Source organism: Dunckerocampus dactyliophorus, chromosome 15, assembly GCF_027744805.1.
Source record: "Dunckerocampus dactyliophorus isolate RoL2022-P2 chromosome 15, RoL_Ddac_1.1, whole genome shotgun sequence".
In the NCBI taxonomy this organism is placed as follows: domain Eukaryota; kingdom Metazoa; phylum Chordata; class Actinopteri; order Syngnathiformes; family Syngnathidae; genus Dunckerocampus; species Dunckerocampus dactyliophorus.
The window spans coordinates 8,217,535-8,238,008 of NC_072833.1; the positions used below are offsets into that span (position 1 = coordinate 8,217,535).

General features: G+C 40.5%; 1 long non-coding RNA gene across 1 annotated transcript in view; it reads left to right on the top strand.

Annotated features, from left to right (window-relative positions):
• The first annotated feature begins 2,216 nt into the window (after positions 1 to 2,216).
• LOC129195085 (uncharacterized) overlaps positions 2,217 to 20,474 on the top strand; it is a 54,572-nt gene continuing 36,314 nt past the window's right edge. Inside the window, exon 1 of the long non-coding RNA XR_008573863.1 lies at positions 2,217 to 2,546. This is a non-coding gene — a long non-coding RNA (uncharacterized LOC129195085). The remainder of the gene's footprint in view (positions 2,547 to 20,474) is intronic.

The window sequence follows — 20,474 nt, forward strand, 5'->3', positions numbered from 1 at the left end:
ATGTCATTTTTAATGGGACATTTATGTTGCCTGGAATGTATGGGTCTGAGTTTTTCGATTAAAGATTCAAGATTTCTCACTGTATGTGCATCGCATACAGGAGAATCGAAATGGTGTTTCCCTCTCACCTTTTTCATGAATAAAAGAAAAAGGACAATTAGATAAAATGTAATAATATAACAATATAAAAGACAAGAAGAGTCTAACTAAAATCTGGCATATGGGCTATACTGTACTGTATGAAAAAGTAATGCAAGATAAAGACGCAATGTGCTAATGGATGAGTTAAATATAAAATATAAATTTAAAAAATTGAAAAAAATGGAAAAATCTCAAATCTAACAAGTGAACGTTATACACTATACAAATGGCAGTTGTGCAATATGAAAATACTGTATATGCAATCTTTAATATGGACCAAAATGCAATGACAGTACCAGCAGTGCAACGGATGCAATATCATATCAATATATAATAGCCAGCGATGTCAGATAATATCGGCCCACCAATATTATTGGCCTGATATTGGTATAAACATGTAATATCTGTCAATATCAGTATCGGGATGTTTCCCTATAATGAAGCCGATAATCAACATAATGCTGTATATTGGCTCCCGTATTTGCCGGTGCGCAAAAGATGACCTCATCACACCACCCCTCAAGGGTGTAAACAAACGTGGGTGGCTAGTAAGTAGGAAGCTAGCTCGTTCCTTCTAACAATTCCCGGATGTAAAAGCGACGGTAAAATCTGACACTGTGTGCATGCGCTCGATGAGGAGAGTCCGTGGGTATGTCCGTGAAAATGCTCCTTTTTCGTATGCTATCGGCTATATTTTCATTTGTGTACATGTTTGTTAAATAGATTACTTTTCCTCTTCAATTTTGTATTGGACTTATACTGAGTGTTGGACCTCCTCGACTCATACGAGTGCTTTAAAAGTTAAGTCCAACTTTAAGCTTTTCAAACTCATGGCTCGGAGCTTCAGGACAAGATATAAGATGTGTAGGATATAAAGTCAAGGCTCTCACCTTGGCCACCCCAACGAAAAACTTCTGGCTCTGCCACTGCATGAAAATTATAACAGTTCATTTTCTTCCCTGGACTTTTTGATGATCAAAAAAATGTAAATGGCTACTCTGTTGACTTTTAAAACAAATGTCACAGCCTAAGTCTAATCGCAAGTATTTCTCAGATGTTGTCCAATGTTGTTTCCGGCCACGAGCTAACTGCTGATACTGATGACAAACATATGTGTTAATTCCACGACGGGAGATATGTGATCGTACACATATCCCTATTGAAAACCGAGAGTTGGACATTATCAGCATATTGGTTATCGGAAAAAAGCCAATATCGGACATCCGTAATAATATCATATAATAATAAATATTATTGTTATTATTATTGTTATACACCTACTCCCTCATAACAAGGACCAACAGTCTTCCAGACCTGACGATGACCAGGAAGAGTCTGTTTATCTGAGTACTATTCAAACAAAAAATGTTTGAGCAGTAACAATTCTGCTGAGGGCACCTTGGATCACAAGTGTGACACAATCCAAGAGGTCCTCTTGGAATGCAGAATAAAAAGTATTAATATTATTTATTATTATAAATTAAATATAATAATAATAATAACAATGCTATTATTATTATTATTATTATTATAACAAAAAATAAATAATATATTTGTATCGTTGCAACAATTAAGTATTATTTTATATTATTATTATTAAAAAATATAATTGTATCATTACAATAATATTAGTATTATGTTATATGATAAGAATAAGCAGAATAAGAAGAATTTACACAAATATATATTGTTAATTAATATAAAAATATTAATTATATAAATATATATTTTAGAATACCATATTTTCATTCAATGCAGCCAAAATGTCATAGAAATAAAAATACCTTTTCACCTAATTTACCTATTTTCAACACAGCCAAAGTAAAACAGATAAAATATTCTGGCAAATGTCACCTATTTTCATTCAACATAGGCAAAATGGCATAGAAAAAAATCCTGAATGTCACAAAATGTCTGTAGCACCTCTTAAGGTGAAACAACTGAGGTTTTGATCATTATAGCAAGCCACTCATTGTCACCATTACCACTACAGTGTTACGTCTTCACACTGGCTACTGGTGACATCATCACGTGTCTTCGACGACACGCTAATCGTAGTCGTCATCCTTCCGGTAAAAGCACTGTCCACCGGCCCAGGTTGGAGTTTTTTTGGGGGGGCGGGGGGAAAGTCCCTTTAAGTTGCTATTGCCAGAGTCCTGCTCGTGTCACATGGACGTGATATCACTGCAGCAACACACTGTGCACACTTCTTGGCTGGATGGAGAACAGGAAAAAGCGGCCGAGGAAATGCGCACAGTCATCCGACGACAAGCAGCCCCGGCGGGGAGGAAGAAGAAGAGGAGAATACGGACTTCTGGAAAGAATAACTGCACCTGCACTTTTTAAAAGCTATGAGTGTGTTGGAGGAACATCACGGTCCCGCTGAAGATGAGGAGCGCCTTTGAGTGAGTCAAGTTATGTCCATTCGCTGATGTGCGCTTCTGTCGCAGGTGCCATGCGCGCTTTTAGTCGCCTTTACATTCACATCGCTTCGTTTTTTCTTATGAGTATCAAGTGGAAGAAGCCAAGCAGGGTAGATGACGTGCCATTTGTGCTCCACCACCAGTGTCCGCATTCCAGGTGCTGTTGCGCACATTGAAATGGAAGTAAACAAGTGGGCATAGGGGCTCTGTGGAGCTGCAAACCCGTGTTTTCATCAGCGAGAACATCGCTCCAGGCATGGCGGGAAATATCCTGGTCCGTTCAGATAAAATAAAAAAAAACATCCCCCAGGGTCTGGTTGAGCTGCCAAGAACAAGTTGTTGACCTCCGACTGGGACTTTTGATAATTAAAAGAGGATTCACGTGTGAATAAAGAAAAATCACTTCTGTAACTTATGGAGGAGTTGTGATGTTCATAAAGGTTTGGATGAATAGTACAGTAGGGGCAGGCGATTGATCCAATACCAAGTAAATACAGGGCAAGAACTGCTGATACCAATACTTTACATTTGACATTCCCTTCAATGATTTTGTGGTTTTGCTTTTCATTTGCTGATCATGATAACAATCAGACTAAAACACATGACAAAATTGCATCAACTTATTTGTGTGTCACAATATCAACTAAATAATACAATTATTCCCTTGTTTTATGACATACGATTTGTTTGAGCAAAACTGCGAACGGTTCTATATATTCATGCTTATATTATGCTTGTTGCTCCAAAACCCTGCCGTATCCACGAATGTATTGTCAGAGTTTGCAAATGACAATATCAACAACACAAAAGAAACACACAGAAGAGAACTGAAAAATATCACGCTCGCATCAAGCCGATACTGGTACTACCCTTATATATATCGATACAAATAGAAAGTGCTGATTCACAGCAGGGCGTCCACATCACAGTCATTTAACCTTGATGCCAGGCGTGTCCAAACTTTTCCCAGCGAGGGCCGCATACAGAACAACTGAAGGAGGATACAGTTTGTGCATTAAAGATCGTGTTATAGGTGACAAAACAAATGGGCGTGATAGCTATATCATTAATTATGAATTAATTTGATTTTTTTTAAGTATACAGAGGGCCAATAAAAAAAAAATCACACATTAGACATCCCAGCTTTAGTGTCATCTTTTTTTTTTAATTTTCAAGTCATTTTATTTGTGTTAAATGAATATAGATGACATTTGCTAGAGGATATTCATTTTAGAATTGGCATCTCTCTTCCCTAAATTATGAAAATGGCGATTTATATATATTTAAACAACACACATACGGGTCACATACGGGTCTTTAAAAGGTTAAAAAGCCACAAAATATAATGAATGCTTGATATGTATATTTCATACTGAAGTAGTTTTTAAAAATTGACTTGCGGAAAATGTTTACAACAGTATTTGGAAAGCTGATATTTTTGGTCCAGAGGACCTTGAATGCGATAAAAAAAAAAAAAAATTGACAATGTAAAAAAATCCTAACGATTGGAAATCAGGAAGTTGTTTCATCACAAATAAACTACTAAATGGTCTGGAATGTCACGTCACCGTCGCTGTGTGTCTTTTCTTATGACATTGTGCCGCTGTCTTTGTTGTTTAATGACCCTTTTTTCACAGCAATGGTCATTTTGCTACACAATTAGCAGCATTCGCCACAAGGGTGTTGCATAAACCAAGCAAACCCCCATTAAATCTTGGTAGACTCCGGATAAAGGGATCGATGCCGGAAGTTCTGTTCATTGTTTGAGTCACTATGATTCAGGAAGTAGTCTGCTATAGTAAATAACACATTTTAAATGACAAATGATACATTTTGGCCGTGGCGGAGGTCTGTGCTGTACTCACTGACAATTTAGCTATGTGTGCATAGCATTCCTAAAAGAACAACTCTAATGGTGAGGGCCAAAGACCTTTAATATCTGCCGTGATTAGCATTAGGTTGTTCTGGAACCCACTCAGGCCAGGCTCCACACACAGCCAGCCTGTTTGTTGTCTCACTTTGTCGACAAACCACAACGAGGAACTCATCCAGCTGGGTTTTGTGTTATTTGGTCATCTTTTTCCTGTACATTGTAGTTCGAAATTTACAGCCGTCACATTTCCTTAAATGAATGCAGCATTTGTATTTCACGATCCCCGGGTAAACAAAGTAACAAATGTGCCCAAACAAGTCAGAGCGGTGTCGAACACAGGCTTTGCTGTCCTCGCCTTCTTTCATGATAGTGAAATGTGCCATAATCCCGTGGCATTAACCAGCATTAATCCTGCTGTGTTTGCCTTCATTACGAACAAATCTGTCACCCTTTTCAAGCTAATTTAAACAGCGGTTTCCAGCCACAACATTAGGCACACCTGCACGTCCTGCTGGGATCCAATAGAAGAGAAAGCTGGACTGAACAACATAATAATAATATATTTATAAACATAATTATTCTTTAATGACTGACATGTTGGTGAAACAGTATCTGTATAAATAGTAACAGTGTGACAGAACCGACTAGTGGCATTTCCATTAATGACTGACGTGTAGAGCGGCCAATGACTGCACAAACACTGACTCAGTTTCTACACTGTGAGACAGTGCAAAAAGAATAACTTAAAGATAAAATGCGATGATAAGACAATACAAATATTTTCCGTTCTTCCTGTAGCGACTGCCATGCAGATCGGCCAATGACTGCACGACTAGTGAGTGGCTTTCCTGCTAAGAGAAGAATAAAATGCACACTGAGTCTTGTTATGGTTGCCCTCTAGCCTGGCCAATGACTGCATGAACAGTGAGTGGGCCGTCGATCGTATAGCGTTTGAACAATCAGAGACACCGCAAGGAGGCGGGACCTAAAGAGGAATGTGATTCACAGGGCAATGCAGGAATGCATGCCGACAGAGGCCTGTCATGATTGCCGTACAGCCTGGCCGACGACTGCATGATCAGTGAGTGGGCCAATGACAGTACAGTGTTTCAACGATGAGAGATACCGCAAGGAGGAGTGACCAAAAGAGAGCGAGTGTGTCATATGATGCACAGAATGCTCGAACCGCAGATAAACGCTTTTTCCTGTTCATCTGTTTTTGCATTCGCTTTACAAAAGCCGGTACTGCGTCGTGCACGTCATGCGCGTGGCCTCGGTCAGGTGTTTATGCTTGCCTTGTTTCAACAAATAGATCAGTTTTGTTCTGATATAAATGAGCCACGTTGCGGTTTGAAGCCGCGACATTGCAGGCACATCTGAGAAATGAGCCCGTTACTTTTTTCCTCAAGTGTGTGTTTGCTGAATAATTGAAATAAATGGGACAGCGGGGATTTTTTTTGTGCGTGTGTCTTAATGTGAGCTCGAACAGCCAGCTGTGAAAGTCGTATTTCCGCTGGGTTTATGTGGTCATAATTAGCACCTCCCATGTGACTATGCGAGCATGTGTGTGTGTGAATACAATGCGAGGAGGGGTGTGCTTGTGTTTACATGACAGCCGACCAGGAGGGGAAGTGACGCAGGAGTCAGTCTTAAAGGGGAATAGCAAACATGCTGCAGAACATCGAGAGAGGGGCAGGGGACAGGAAGGGTTAGGACAACATAGCGAGATAAAACACAGTCCAAGAACAATGACGCGCAACTCAGCAAACATGAAATCCGTCATTGTCCACACTGGTTTTGGCCAATTTGATTATGAAATGTGTTTACCCTCTCGCTCTCTATAAAAGTAGTGACACAAGGTTGTGTTTGTTCAGAGCTTGGCCTGTTCCAGTTCTGAGCCAACATCCCCGGTTGCTATTCACCGTGACCTCATCATCTCTCTGGCTAGCTTCCCTGCCAAACTGGAGCCCTCTCGAACCTTCTTGGCTGTGAAACTTTCACAACACATTCAGCCGTTGACATCTCGACAAATGCTTCTCGGCATACGGAGCAAGACCCAAAGAAACATAAACGAGGAGGTCAAAGTTAAGTGTGGTAGTCAACTTTCAACACCCGGCCACTGGCGTTACAGCATTTTTATGTTCAAAGGCAGACCCTAAAACGAAAGGCAAGTCACGGGGCAACGGAAGGATAAATGCGGACTATAGTCTGTCATACTGTCGCCGATCAGTTAGTCAGTCGATGATGGTCTTGCGTTTTTGCGTACATTATTTTTGTCCCATATTATACTATTTTTCAACAATTTTAAATAATCTCAGAGGTGCCACAATAGTGCATAAGAAATGTGTTGTTCGAAATCCAGCCTTCATGCTGGAATTTAAAGTTCTTAAAGTGCTTTTAGTAAGCCCTACTGAAAACACCATTTTGTGTTTGTTACTTTAATGCTAATGAGATGTGTTTGGCAGCACGGTGGATGAGTGGTGAGCATGTTGGCCACACAGTCACGAGATGGGCAAGACCTGGGTTCGAATCTCCACTTGGATGCCCATGTTCTCCCCCGTGCGTGCGAGGGTTTTCTCCGGTTCCGTCCCAGCGAGTGTGAACGGTTGTTTGTCTATATGTGCCCTGCGATTGGCTGGTGACCAGTCCATGGTGTACCGAAGTCCAGCATAACTCTGCGACCCTAATGAGGATAAGCGGCAGTCGATCCTAGTTACAAATGGTGAAAACCGCTAATAATGAATGAACACATAAAAAGGCTAAAATACAGTAGGCCCTCGCTACTTCGTGGTTTGAACATCGTGTTTTTTCAAAAAATAATTAATAAATGATGGCTGTTTTGTGGTTGACTACACCCTATTATTAGTCAAAAATATTGAAAGACAAGTTATATTTAGTATTACATTTAATATTCTGGTAATGTCTGTAATGTTGCATTACCTAATGTCTCCCCTGTGACCACATGAGGTGCCCGCAAGCCTGCTTTTCATTCAGCTTTCCAGTGAATAATGTGAGAACACTAGAAAGAAATGCATTCTGAACGACAAAATGTGAGTCGTGGACACCAGCATTTTGTTTGTGTTCTGGTACAACAAGCATATTCGCTTTGTTTGTTACAAAATGAGTAGCTCTTGGCCATTTTCATTTTCTAAAAGTAGCTCTCACAAGAAAAAACGTTGGAGACCGCCGCTTTAGAATCAACCACGGCATGTCCGACTTGAGTGGAAAAAAAGTTCTCCTCCCGTTCCTCGTGGGAGTGGTACGTTTTTGGCTTCTTACTTTTTCCGTCTTCCCCACTACATCTGAAACACTTTCGTAGTTAGCTCAGTAGCTTGCTATATGCTGTAAGCGGCGGCTGTCTCTTATGTCCCTGCAGTGATCCCGTCGCGTGGGCGGTTTTAATAACGGTAAAAATCGTATTTAGAAAGTCATAAACAGGTTTTCGATGCTCTAACTACAAAAATATTCCGTTTATTAACATTGACTCCTACTTCGTGGAAATTCACTTATCGTGGTCGGGTCTGGAACCAATTAACCACAATAAATGAGGGACGACTATGCCTATTTGTGATATTCTGAACCCTATAATATGCCCCTCACAGTTATTACACAATTTTTAAATTCAATTTTACATATTAAGAAACAATTACAGGCGTATAGAATTATGCTTAGAAAATATGCAGTTACACATTACATCTTGACAAAGCATCTTCCTGCTGGAACATGTTGAGTGAATTGACTTGTGAAACAGCACCCTCTGCTGGATTCATAGCTGCCATCAAACCACTTTCAAGTGAAGTTGCCATGGAAAAAACAGTTCAAGCAGAGAAATGAAATCTGCGAATGTGAGGTGGACTGAATGTCGTACTGCGAATAGGTGAGGATCTTCTGTATTACTGTTATAACAACATTTAAAGTTCATTTTGGCATAATTGGGGACCGCATTTGTCAGACTGCAAGAAAGCAGCAAGGACAATGGAAGAAAACATGCCGACTACTTAAAATCTGGGCAAAAAGAGGACGGGAGAACTTCTGGTCAGTATCAAATAAACTATAAACTCTACCCTGTAATTTAGTTTTAGAGTGCTTTTTTTGCACTTTTGCTAACATTCCAGTAATCACAAAATGTTATTCTTTGTCTTGACAATGTCCATATTGAAGCTTTTTTTTATCTTCTTCTGGAACATAGGGTACTAAAACTCTATTCAGTATAGTCTATTCAGTAGCACTACTGAACACTGGAAACAAATACACTGCATATACAAATAGCTACGATGACTTGTGACTTGCATGTCCGATTTGATCCACATTGGAAGTATCAAGAAAGGAATTAAGTTCACGCTTTGATCATATTTCGTTTAAAGTCGTCAGCATGACCTGTGGATCGTACCGTGTCAGCATGCCTTGTGTGACAGTGAGGGTATTGTGTGTCCAAAGGTAATATTTCTCCATGGCGAACGATGGCATAATGAACCAAGTGTCTGAAAAGGAAATGCTATAATGATTGACCCCATGTGAAGCAGGAATGTGCACACTGCAACACTGCAAACTAGTAATCATACAGCGGTGCTTACTGTATGTGTTTCATACAGGACACTCTGAATGGGCCTGCTCTTGTCTGTGGGGAGTGTCAGTCAGTTGTTGCGCAGCCTGCAGGATGGAGGGTGACTCGGCAGAGAGTCTGGCCTGGCGCCAAGCTGCATAATATGCAACTGGGCAGCAGAAAGCCATAACGATACGCTATTGTTTGTGAACTGTAAGGCCATGCACACATTATTATTAAATACAATGAGACAATCCAATGACAACCAGTGACAACCTTTTACAGTTTGATTGATGACGCCAAATATCAGAAAACTGCAATTTCATTATTGCATCCTATCAAGTCAATACTAAACCGCAAAGAGGACGAGGCGTCAAATGGAATTGGAAAGAGGCTGTTATTTGTCAAATTGGAAAACTCATTCTATACTATATAACAACTTATTTGATTAACTTTAATAAGAATGTGGAGTGCATGAGAAAGTGGAAGGGAAAATGCAGCTTTGTTTGACCACACTTGTCAACAAGTATATTGCACAACACAGCAGCAACAGAACCAACATTGCTGCTCAGTCAGCGAAAAATACTTCTGCACTGTATGACGTGGTACATTTCACCACCACTGCACACCAGAACAATGCAAATATTGTACAATTAATACGTAGCCGATGCTTATTTGTGGCCAGTGTCGACATAAGCGGAAATCAGAACCGAAATTGTACATTTACTTGTGATGTTTGCCAGAGACATACGGAGAACGGATGATAATCAAGGATTTTTCAACCTACGGCAGTTTGTTGTCATGGTTTTCGTCCATTTGTGCACATTTTTATTTAGATCCTTCTGTTTTCATATGATATTTCATACTCCTATCTAACAGAGCTGATGCGGTAATTTCGTTGCATGTCTTTTCCCATCCGATCCGACACCGATCTTTTTTTTTTTTTTTTTTTTAATCATAAGCTTTTGTACAAACATGAATTTGTGGAATTGAATATGGTTATGAAAATAGCTCTTCAAAGCATTAAAAATAATGCAACCGAAGTATTGCTGAATTAACTTTTTTATTACACATCGCATGACCAACAATATTTTTGGCTTTTGTAACAAACCGGCACACCGAGGACATGTCTGCATGGTGGTGTTACGTTTTCTTCTTTTTGCGGGTGGCGGGAGTCGTGTGGCAACCAGCTTTGAGGCGCATTACCGCACCTACCATGTTGCAGTGTGGTCCAGAGTTACGAACGCTGATGCTGTGCAACTCGACCGTAGTTATTTTGCTGTTACTGTTTCATGCTGCTTAGTGATAATGATGATGTTGACAATACTACAACACACGTCGGCATAAACGGCCAATTTTTCATAAAAGTGACCCCTGTGAGTCTCGTATTTTACGTCGACAAACGTGATCGACCATGCATGTCGACGTCAACCTTACTGGGCACTTTACAGTAATAAACCCACAATGGACGGGGAGTTGATGAGTTGGTCAACATATACTTAAACCGATTCCGCTGTATTTACTGTTTGTCAACATTTTGGATAACTGCAATTTCCCAGTTCATCCTATTGTGCAGTCGCATCGCTTACAAAAAAATCCCCAAAATGTCAGGTGGCATACATTGTGGTCATCTGTGATTTCACATTTTTAGTCACCTCGGGAAATTTTGTAACTCATTTTGGATCTCATTATATGGTGGAGCTTGTACAGTAATGTTGTGAGTGTTGACGGTATTTGGACAGGGATGTTTAACGGTTGTGCTGGGGATGCACTGTGGTAAGCAAGGCGATAGTATCAGAGCAGGGACAGATTGCTTCAGTGCCGCTAAGTAGGCCAAAGGCACAGGGGAGTGTCACATGAACCGGCGCTGCTATGTTAGCTATTCTCCAGTGTCTTGTTCAAGCTGGAGATGGGAAAAGACACACAGCGAGAGAGGGAGGGAGATCGCCTCGCGTGCGTCATGTTTCCTATGCTGTCTGGCGTCTGTACATGACACTCAAAACCACTTGTCGAAAAGGGGAAGTGTTCCTTTTTCTTGGCTCGGAGACCACACTGACCTTTTTCCTTAAGCGTTTTTAACTGCTGCAGAAGGTCAGTCAGCAAAGCACGGGTTGGGGGGGAGTTTCCTTGGCCGGAATTTGCCACAGGGCACAGAAAGTTTAAACTCTTCCTCGGTGTTGTTGGAGTGGCAAGGGGTGGACGGTTATTTTGCCCCAGGGGTCTACAACGTGCGGCTCGGGGGCCAATTGTGACCTGTTTTTTATTGGCCTTAGGCATATTCTAAAAATACAGTGTATTCCATGCATGCAAGCTGTGGAACCCCTGATGGGTTGTGGTCAAAATGCTTTGGTAGCATCGATGCAATACAGATACCGTCAAAGTTTTATAATCGTTAGACAAATGGTCAATGACTTATGGGCAATTAGATGCCAAGTCTTCTGCAAAGACGTTTTAGTTGACGGTGGCCATGTTTTTCAACCAATCTTGCTCAAATTGGACACACATGTGCTTGTCGGTCACCTGAAGGTGTGTACCAAATGACGCGGCGATACAGATACACCTAAAGTTAATAGTTGCGCAGTTAATAGTTGACTCAGATTCCTCCGAATCGAATCACCATTCACCCTAAAGTCACAGTGGGCGTTTTGTAGGGCTGACTTCGACTTCGACTGAGGAGTTTCATAGTCGAGTAAGAGTCGAGTAACTGTGGGGATCCCTACAAATGAACAGATCTGATTTGCGACTTTTTCCACCTCAAAGAAAAAGGTTAAAACACTTTGATAAACGTAGAATACAACAGAATGCTTTTAATTGTTCCTAGGCACATGTGCAATGAGATTTAAAGCAGCTCCTTTTCCGTGCAGACTTGTATGTAAGTATTCCAAAATATACTGTATACCGAATATACAAATATTTATAACATAGATCAAATAAATAGTAGTTTTAAGAAGATAAAACAGGGGTGTCCATAGTGTGGCCCGGGGGCCATTTGCAACATGAGACAGATTAAAAAAAAAAAAAAAAAATACAACAAAACAAGAAAATTCACAAAAACAAAAAAAAAAAGAAACCAGTAATTTTATGAGAATAAAATAGAAATATTAAGATGAAGTCGTAGTACAGTGTTCACTCGCTACATCGCGGTTCACCTTTCGCGGATTCACTCTTTCGCTGATTTTTTTAAAGTGCAATTTTGCACGTTTTTTTTAACAGGTTATGAATGTGCATTGTGTTCTGCATCCTTGTAGTGTGTAAGGGTGATCTATCAGTGCTCTGTTGCATGTGTCTGTTATTGTGTTTACTACTGCTACCAGTAGAGGGTGTCGTAAGACGTGTCCAGTTCGTCTCAGCATGTATAGAACCACAACAGTTCTGATTGGCTAAGAGTACAAGCTCAATGAAGGCAGAAGTTACGAGGCTGTAGGGCGCCTGGAATACTGTAAATGAATCTTCTTCTGAATCTTTTAACAAGGATACAAAAACGCCACAGCCTAACGGCGCCAGGACAAGCCACGATCAAAGGAGGAAAATATGCGCGAGTCACTTATTCTTGTGTCCAATGTCGTAAGTTGATCATTACAAACTCTGAGTGTTTAAACGAGAGAAATGTGATAAAATGTTCATGCCTGTCTGAGAAAAGTGTATAAAGTGTATGGTGAGGGGTTTTACAGCCTTAAAATATATACAGGGTCCGGCAAAATGATCTGACACATTTGTAGGTTAAATGAAAGGCAGATAAAGTAAAGAAACAAGAAAGTGTTTTTATTTTCGAAAAGTACATATAATGCCATTCTGTTTCATTATGTTTTAAAAATCAAATCAGTCAAATGGGATTCATTATTGTCCAGACACTCAATGCAGATCCAGCATCTCTGAAGTTGGTAACCCATAACAAGATGGTGTTTCCAGCTGCTACGGGATCATGTCTACCGAGATTGAAGTGCAAACGGAACGCTCGTTGTGTTGCAGTTACAGATTTGTTTGTTTTGATAAACGTCTCCACAATGAAAGCGCGATGCTCACCAGTCCAGTTCATGGCAGCAACTGAAAAAGAAGCGAAAAACAATGGCAGCATATGAAAAAAATGGCATTATACGTACTTTTCGAAAATAAAAACACTTTTTTGTTTCTTTGCTTTATTTGCCTTTTATTTAACCTACAAATGTGTCAGATCATTTTGCCTGACCCTGTATTATAATTGTGCAAATATAGAGTTGGTTACTTGGCGGATTTCACTTATTGCGGGCTATTTTGGGAACCTATCTCCTGCGATAAACGAGGGAACACAGTATTGGGAGAAAAAAGTTGGTTTACGAGTATAAAGTTGTAATTATATGAGTTCAAATATAGAAAAGAGAGAGATGCAGGCTGTTTTTTCTTCAAATATATATAACATATCTACATGGGTTGGTTTACAAAATGTAAACTATCAAAGTAGCTTCCTCATCTTTTTGTTTTTCAGTACACGGACCGTGTACTGATCGTTGAATCAGACTCCTCCGAATCGAATCGCGATATTGTCGACTATTCTAAGACACCCCCAAGTGTTTTGTAGAGTGCATTGCGCTGCGTGAGAAGTTTCCAGTTAATCCGACTTATGGAATCAAAATAAGAGCGCCACCGTGGGGTGTATTTGTCAAAATAAGAGCACCACCGTGGGGAGTATTTGTCATTTTGTCCATCCCCAAGGCAACAGAACAGATGGTGACGATATATGCAAAGAAGCAGGGTGACTTGTAAAATAAATACTTAATGGGGTCAGAGAGCAACACCCTTACAAAACTAGTCTATAATACCACTACTACCGGATTGGCTGTATTTGCTTTTGGATTTACTTTTGTGTGCTCCGTTTCTGGGTCCTGCCTGGGAGAGTTTCTTCGGCCTGTCATCTGTGTTTGTCCAGTGCGTGGAGAAGGGAGGGGTGGGGGATTGACTTTCTGCTCCATGACACCAGTTTCCCCGGTGACCACAACCAAATAGACCAGCTGTACCGGTTCTCCCTTCAGGAGGAAGTGGCAGGACTCACGCTGATGATTCTGTGGTCTTTTGCTGTTTTCTGTTTCGACATCACACGCCTCTTCCACACAATGACGAGCCACGCCGCAGCTCCCTTCTTCTACGCCATGTTACCCACGTCAGAGTGACTGGCCTAGATTTTTGAAAATGGACCCGGAACACTTGCTGTTAATAGCCTTGCCTCTGCTTCCCTCAGATGGAAGAGCATGTTGTGATGTTCTCAAAAAAACCCCCCACAGTGGTTGTTCCTGGACAATGGAGTGCAAAATACATGTTCATGTATTTCTTGGTAATACTCTCTCTGCATCTTTTTCAAGGTTCAATACCGCATGCTTCAGCTCTTATGGGAATACAATTAGAAATTTTTATTTTTATGTGTACTTCCTTAGGGGTGTCCAATGTGCGACCGACCTGTGGGGCATTTTTAGCCAGTAGATAATTTTTTTTATTGAGCCTCAGCTTATTGTAGAAATCGAATGAATTCACGATTACCGTAATTTCCGGTGTATAAGTCGCTACTTTTTTCTCACGCTCTGAACCCTGTGGCTTATTCAGTGATGTGGCTAATTCCCATGATGCGTAGAGTGCAGCTTGAGGAAGTAGTGATTTGGAAGTGAAGTGGACGCTTATATCACATTTTGAAGTCTTATGCAGCGAGCTTGTTTTGATCCGACAAATCTTAAGTAAGTTTGATAGAGTGTTGAGTTACTACAGCTTCTTTTTAGACCGCTTGGACCGTGGCAGATGTTGAACTCCGATGAAAAAAAAGCGTCTAATGTCTCGTTATCGGCGCTAATGAGTGACGCTGGGAACATCGAGTGGAGGTTTTTAGTTTGTCTTTCAAAAAATCCACTATCACTATTGGGTTTTGAAAGGCGTGACAAAAAGGACAGCTCAAGCTAAATGGCAAATTTGCCTCGAGACAAAAGTGACAACGAAAGAGAGAGACGGACTAGCAAACTGTGTGATGAAAGAATTTTTAATTATGAGACTGTTCGGTTCTGACGCTGCATTTGGCGACTTTAGTGGTTTTAGTTCCCAGGAGGAGGATGAAGACAGCGATTAATAACTTTCAAATATAACAAATATAATAATGCAATAAATATAATAAATATAACAATGACAACAAAAATAGCTCATAAGAGTTACATTTTTTGGCAGTTCAATGCAACAGCTCTTCTTGTAAGAACTTAAGTGGTTTTGGTTATTATCAAGAAAACCATGGACGTTGCCAGATATCAGCTCTTAAATTACACTCTTATGAGCTAGATTTGTTATCATCGTTATATTTGTCCAAACAAATGTACCTTTAGTTGTACCAGGCATTAAAATGGATCAATAAACTGAAGAAACAAGGGTGGTCTAATAGTTTTTTCCTTGACTGTAGACAAACAACCATTCACAAGGATAATTTAGAGTCGCCAATTAACCTAACATGCATGTTTTTGGAATGTGGGAGGAAACCGGAGTACCCGGAGAAAACCCACGCACGCACGAGGAGAACATGCAAACTCCACACAGAGATGCCCAAGCCGCAATTCGAACCCAAAGTGTATTGATTCGAAAAATCAGATCAGTATAAATCCGTATAAATTGTCTGGATTTTGACGAAAAACCAGAGAAATAACACACAAATACGCTGAGGTACACATTGGGTATCAGGCAGAGGTCAACTGGTTTGCATATAGGCTCATAGCAGCTGAAACGTTAAGTTCATGTTCATCTTTGTGACACACTTTTGCATGTCCCAAAATGGCGACGCGCGCTGAAACGGGCTGAAATTGACATCGAGTCATGTTTTATACACAAAGAAAATATTCAACACTGTTTCCCTTGCTTATTCAATGTGTTTATTTGGTTATAGCTGCAAATCACTGCAGTCTGTGCACCATGCCCCTGCAAATGACAGCACCCCTGTCATAAACAGGTTTCACTGTACTGTACTAATGTTGTGAATTTTGCTAAATATGGATATTTTCATATACGGATAATGAGAGTAAAAGAAATACATTTGAAAAATGTTATGATAATTAATAAGTTCCTTTAAGCCCTCCTTTAACTGCAAGCAGCGCCGTGAGTAAATGCAGTGATATAATGTGCTGTTGGGCGGGGGGAATTTATGTAAGCGGTGAGCGTAAGTCAGAACCTGACGACACCGGGGCGGTAGCGAAGGTTGTAAAAGATAAAGCCGTTTCAAATAATGCGTTTACTACTGCCTCGGATATGCCACATTCTGCTCCTCCTTTGCAGTCTGGAGGGCTTCTGAAGAAAAGAGCTCAGTCACTGCAGCTGCTCGTCACACACACACACACACACACACACACACACACACACACACACACACACACACAAAACAAGCTCTCGTTTATGCAAATACACCCCGGCCTTTCCTGTGTAAAAACACGCAACTAATGTGCCAAAATCCGCCCTGCAGGAGCGTTTATGTATTTGCTGATTTCTCCCTTCATAAATATCAAATGAGATGAATGAAGACATGCTCAGTGTGTGGCATGCCTCCTTGCCATGGCTCTAATTGAAGTGAGCGGCAGCTTGGCCTTCTCCTGCTGTGGCCTGCCTAATGCCATTAGAGGGAATCTGAGGGCCATGACGGTGTGTGTGTGTGTGTGTGTGCGCGTGTGTGTGTGCTGATCTGCCACACATCCACCTCACTATTTAATCAAACACTAATCCCCATTCATACCACCAACAACAGCAATGAACGTCATCACACACACTCGTACACTCGGCGTAGGCTGGGCTTGCATACAACGCATCATTATGTCGTGAACCTTAATCGGCATAATAGTGTCACACGTATATCAAGCATGCACAGCCGTGGGATATTGTTCCCACGGAATGGAAATGAAATTTCTACAGCGGAACCCGCTTATGTCGAAGTCAGTCAGTCAGTACGAGGGGCTGACGTCAACATAGCCGAACTGCTTGCACACTGACTTGTGACTTTGGCCGGAGACATAAGGAGAATGGGTGATAATAAAAGGGTTTTTCAACCTACAGCAGTTTAGCGGTCGTTTTCCTCCATTTGTGCATATTTCTATTTCAGTTCTTCCGTTTTTGTATGATGTTATACTCGTATCAAACAGTGCTGCTGCAGTAATTTCGTTTATTTCTTGACTGCAACGACAAAAAGGCATTTCCTACATTCACAAATCTTTCTTCCGGTGGCCAAAAATCTAAAAAACAAACAAATTTGTTTCATTTTTCATTTTTATATTTTAATAAATGTAAAAAAAAAAAAAAAGAATTAAAAAATAATAATTGAATGCGTGCATTTTGTTAGGTGCTGTGATAGACTCCAGTTTAATACTGCAAACTTTTATTTTGAAGCTTACTTTGCACTGAACAGAAAGTCACTGTGTGTCTGTTTTAATGCCGGCAGGAGTTATGTCGCTGTTGTGCTTTCACACTGCGTAGCGATAACTATGAAGTTAGCAATACTACAACACTTGTAGACATAAACGAGCCCCTTTTTCAGACAAATTACAACTCGGTCTCTCAAATTTGATGTCCACATAAGCGGTGGACAATGTATGTCGACTTGAACTTAAGTCAGCACTTTACAGTAATAAGAAGAACACAGTGGACAAGACTTGTTGGCTTGGTTCACGTCGACATAAGCGGGACACCGACTTTAGCGGGGTTACATTGTAATGAACGATGATGTATTTATGCCTAATCCGCGTTAACGCTATCAGGAAATGCACTCGCATGAGCTCAGGAGCTAATAAAACCTCAACGTTTTGATTTCCCAAGCCTGGGGCCAGCTTTAAGCACACACACACACACACACACACACGCACACACAAAGCTGACAACGCAACCATTATGTAACCAATAGCCATGAGTTGCCGTGGGAACAGGGAAGAAGCAAGGTGGTGGGAGGTGGAGGCACAGAGACCAGACGACAAGAGAACGAGAGAAAAGATGACAAGAATTGTAATGAATTAAAAAAAACACCCTTACCTGCTCTATTCAACAACATATGGCAACCATAGAACAATGAATAAAAAATATGAACGTAATATAAATAATGCACCTTTATTGTCATTGTTGCAGAACAAGCAGTAGTAACTCTCTGTGAAGCAGCAAAAATAAATACTGAGACAAAAAATAAATGATCAGCTTCGATCTACAGTTCTGTCCCAAGGTAGGTAAGAGTCGGTGCTAACAGCTAACAGGCCCACTCTGAGCATGTAATATTGCATGATATATTATGTTATCATTATAATAAATACAGTATATTATATTTTTACAACGTTATAGAATAATGTAGAGTCATAATATGAGTAAAGGCACTGTATGAAAATACTATCCAATTTTAATGATAAAAAAATACATTATATACTGTATGCATCTTTCACTAGATAGTTATTATGCATTTAGTTAGCATTGAGTTATTAGGAGGTCATAATAGAGAATGATAGAATAAAATATGACTGTAAATGTGATGATATAAAATGAATCATGTTTATAAAGTGAAACGGAGAATAATAAGTAATGCGTATCATTATACAGTTAATATCAAATTTTAAATATATAAATGCAGTGCAATAATGTGATTAGGGCATGACTGTATTTTGCAGTAATTAGTATAGAAATGCCAGAATGTGCTTCATGGATTTCACGTATTGCAGGCTATTTTGGGAACACTGTAAAAATATAGTTTTTATTTTTATATACTGTCAAGAGAAATTGGGGAACAGATTGTATTTTGGAGCTTGTATGAGTGTACCTAATGTTGTGGCCGCTGCATGTAAACTTTCCATCCATCCATTTTTTTTCGATGCCGCTTATCCTCATCAGGGTCGCGGGGGTATGCTGGAGCCTATCCCAGCTGACTTCGGGCGACAGGCAGGGCACATATCGACAAACAACCATTCACTCTCACATTCATACCTATGGACAATTTAGAGTCACCAATTCACCTAACATGCATGTTTTTTTTGGAATGTGGGAGGAAACCGGAGTACCCGGAGAAAACCCACGCAGATTCGAACCCAGGGCTTCCCGATCTCCTGACTGCGACTGTGTGCTAACCACTGGACCACCGTGCGGCCCGCATGTAAACTTTGTATAGTCTAAATAACACATCAATTCATAAAGACCAGAACTAAAGATGGTTTGAAACTTGCATTGATGGCAACCGAGTTCATTTATCGAGTCATTCTAGAAGCTGTGACATGCTTGCTCAGCCGAGCACCTTCACTGTAAGTCTAAATGAAGTATTCAGTGTGGAGCAGTCGTAAGGGAAAGACTGCATTCAAAATGAGTAAGTCGAAACGGGGTGGGTAACTTTATCAATGTCATGTCATCACGTCCCGATGTCTCCATCAAACTGCACCGTGTTATTCCTCACTGGAGTTAAATTCCACTTCATAAATCCACTGCATGCATTTCCACAGGAACAACCGAGCATCTTCTTTTAAAACCTATTCCCCTCGTGAGTAATCCATCACTGCATTAGTCGGAGTGGCGCTTCCACACACACACACACACACACGCACAATGTGGCAATGGCACTGCTGCACTGTGGCAAGCATTCATCAACAACGGCTTTTGCAGCAGCCCCCAGGAACAGTATGCTGAGACCAGCAGTAAGCGTGCTGCATGTTGTAAACGCTCCATTAAGTCGTACTCATACATGTTACAGCCGCAATCTTTAAACATTCTGCACCGCAGTATGGGAGCGCTCCTGTCACACAGAGCGGTGGTTCCCAAACTTTTTACTGTCGCGTACCCCTTCAGATATTTGACCTGAAGCCACGTACCCCCCGCTCCAGCACATTAAATAAACATGTTTATCTTAATTAATTGGTTAATTCATTTTATAGTAATTCTGGGTCAAAAATGTGTATTTTGCATGGTCACAGTTTGATAAAGTTTCACATGAGCAGTGATAAATAGATAAGTAACCATCCTACATATCTTTTATTCCAGTTTGATGTTGGCATCCTTCCGTTAGAGCGGACTGAATTTGAGCTTCACCTTTTTTGTCCACTCCCGATGGCTATGGTTTACGTCTGCATATTCATTTCAAACCAAAGTGGAGGGGAAAGTTGAACAATCGTGAAAAAGCAGTATCCGAAGTACAAAAATACACCACAATAAATAAAATATTCAAGATTAAACACTCTGATTGGCTGTAGACCATTGTCAATCAATCTCCTTTGTGCCGTCCTGCCATGTCTCCTGTGTCATCGCTAACTAGCTTGCTTGCTTGCTAGCTTGTAAATGAATCTTCGGTTCGTCCGCAGCAACATGTTTAAAGAATACAACATTGTTACAGTACAGTGGAATATGCGTGAGTGACTTCATCATTTCTTGTGTTGATCATTAAAATTCAAACGTTTGAACTTTTTGGAGTGTTCATGCCTGTCTGAGAAACGTGTATAAAGTGTATGGTGAGGGGTTTTACAGCCTTAAAACATACACTATATAATCATTGTAAAAAAATGAA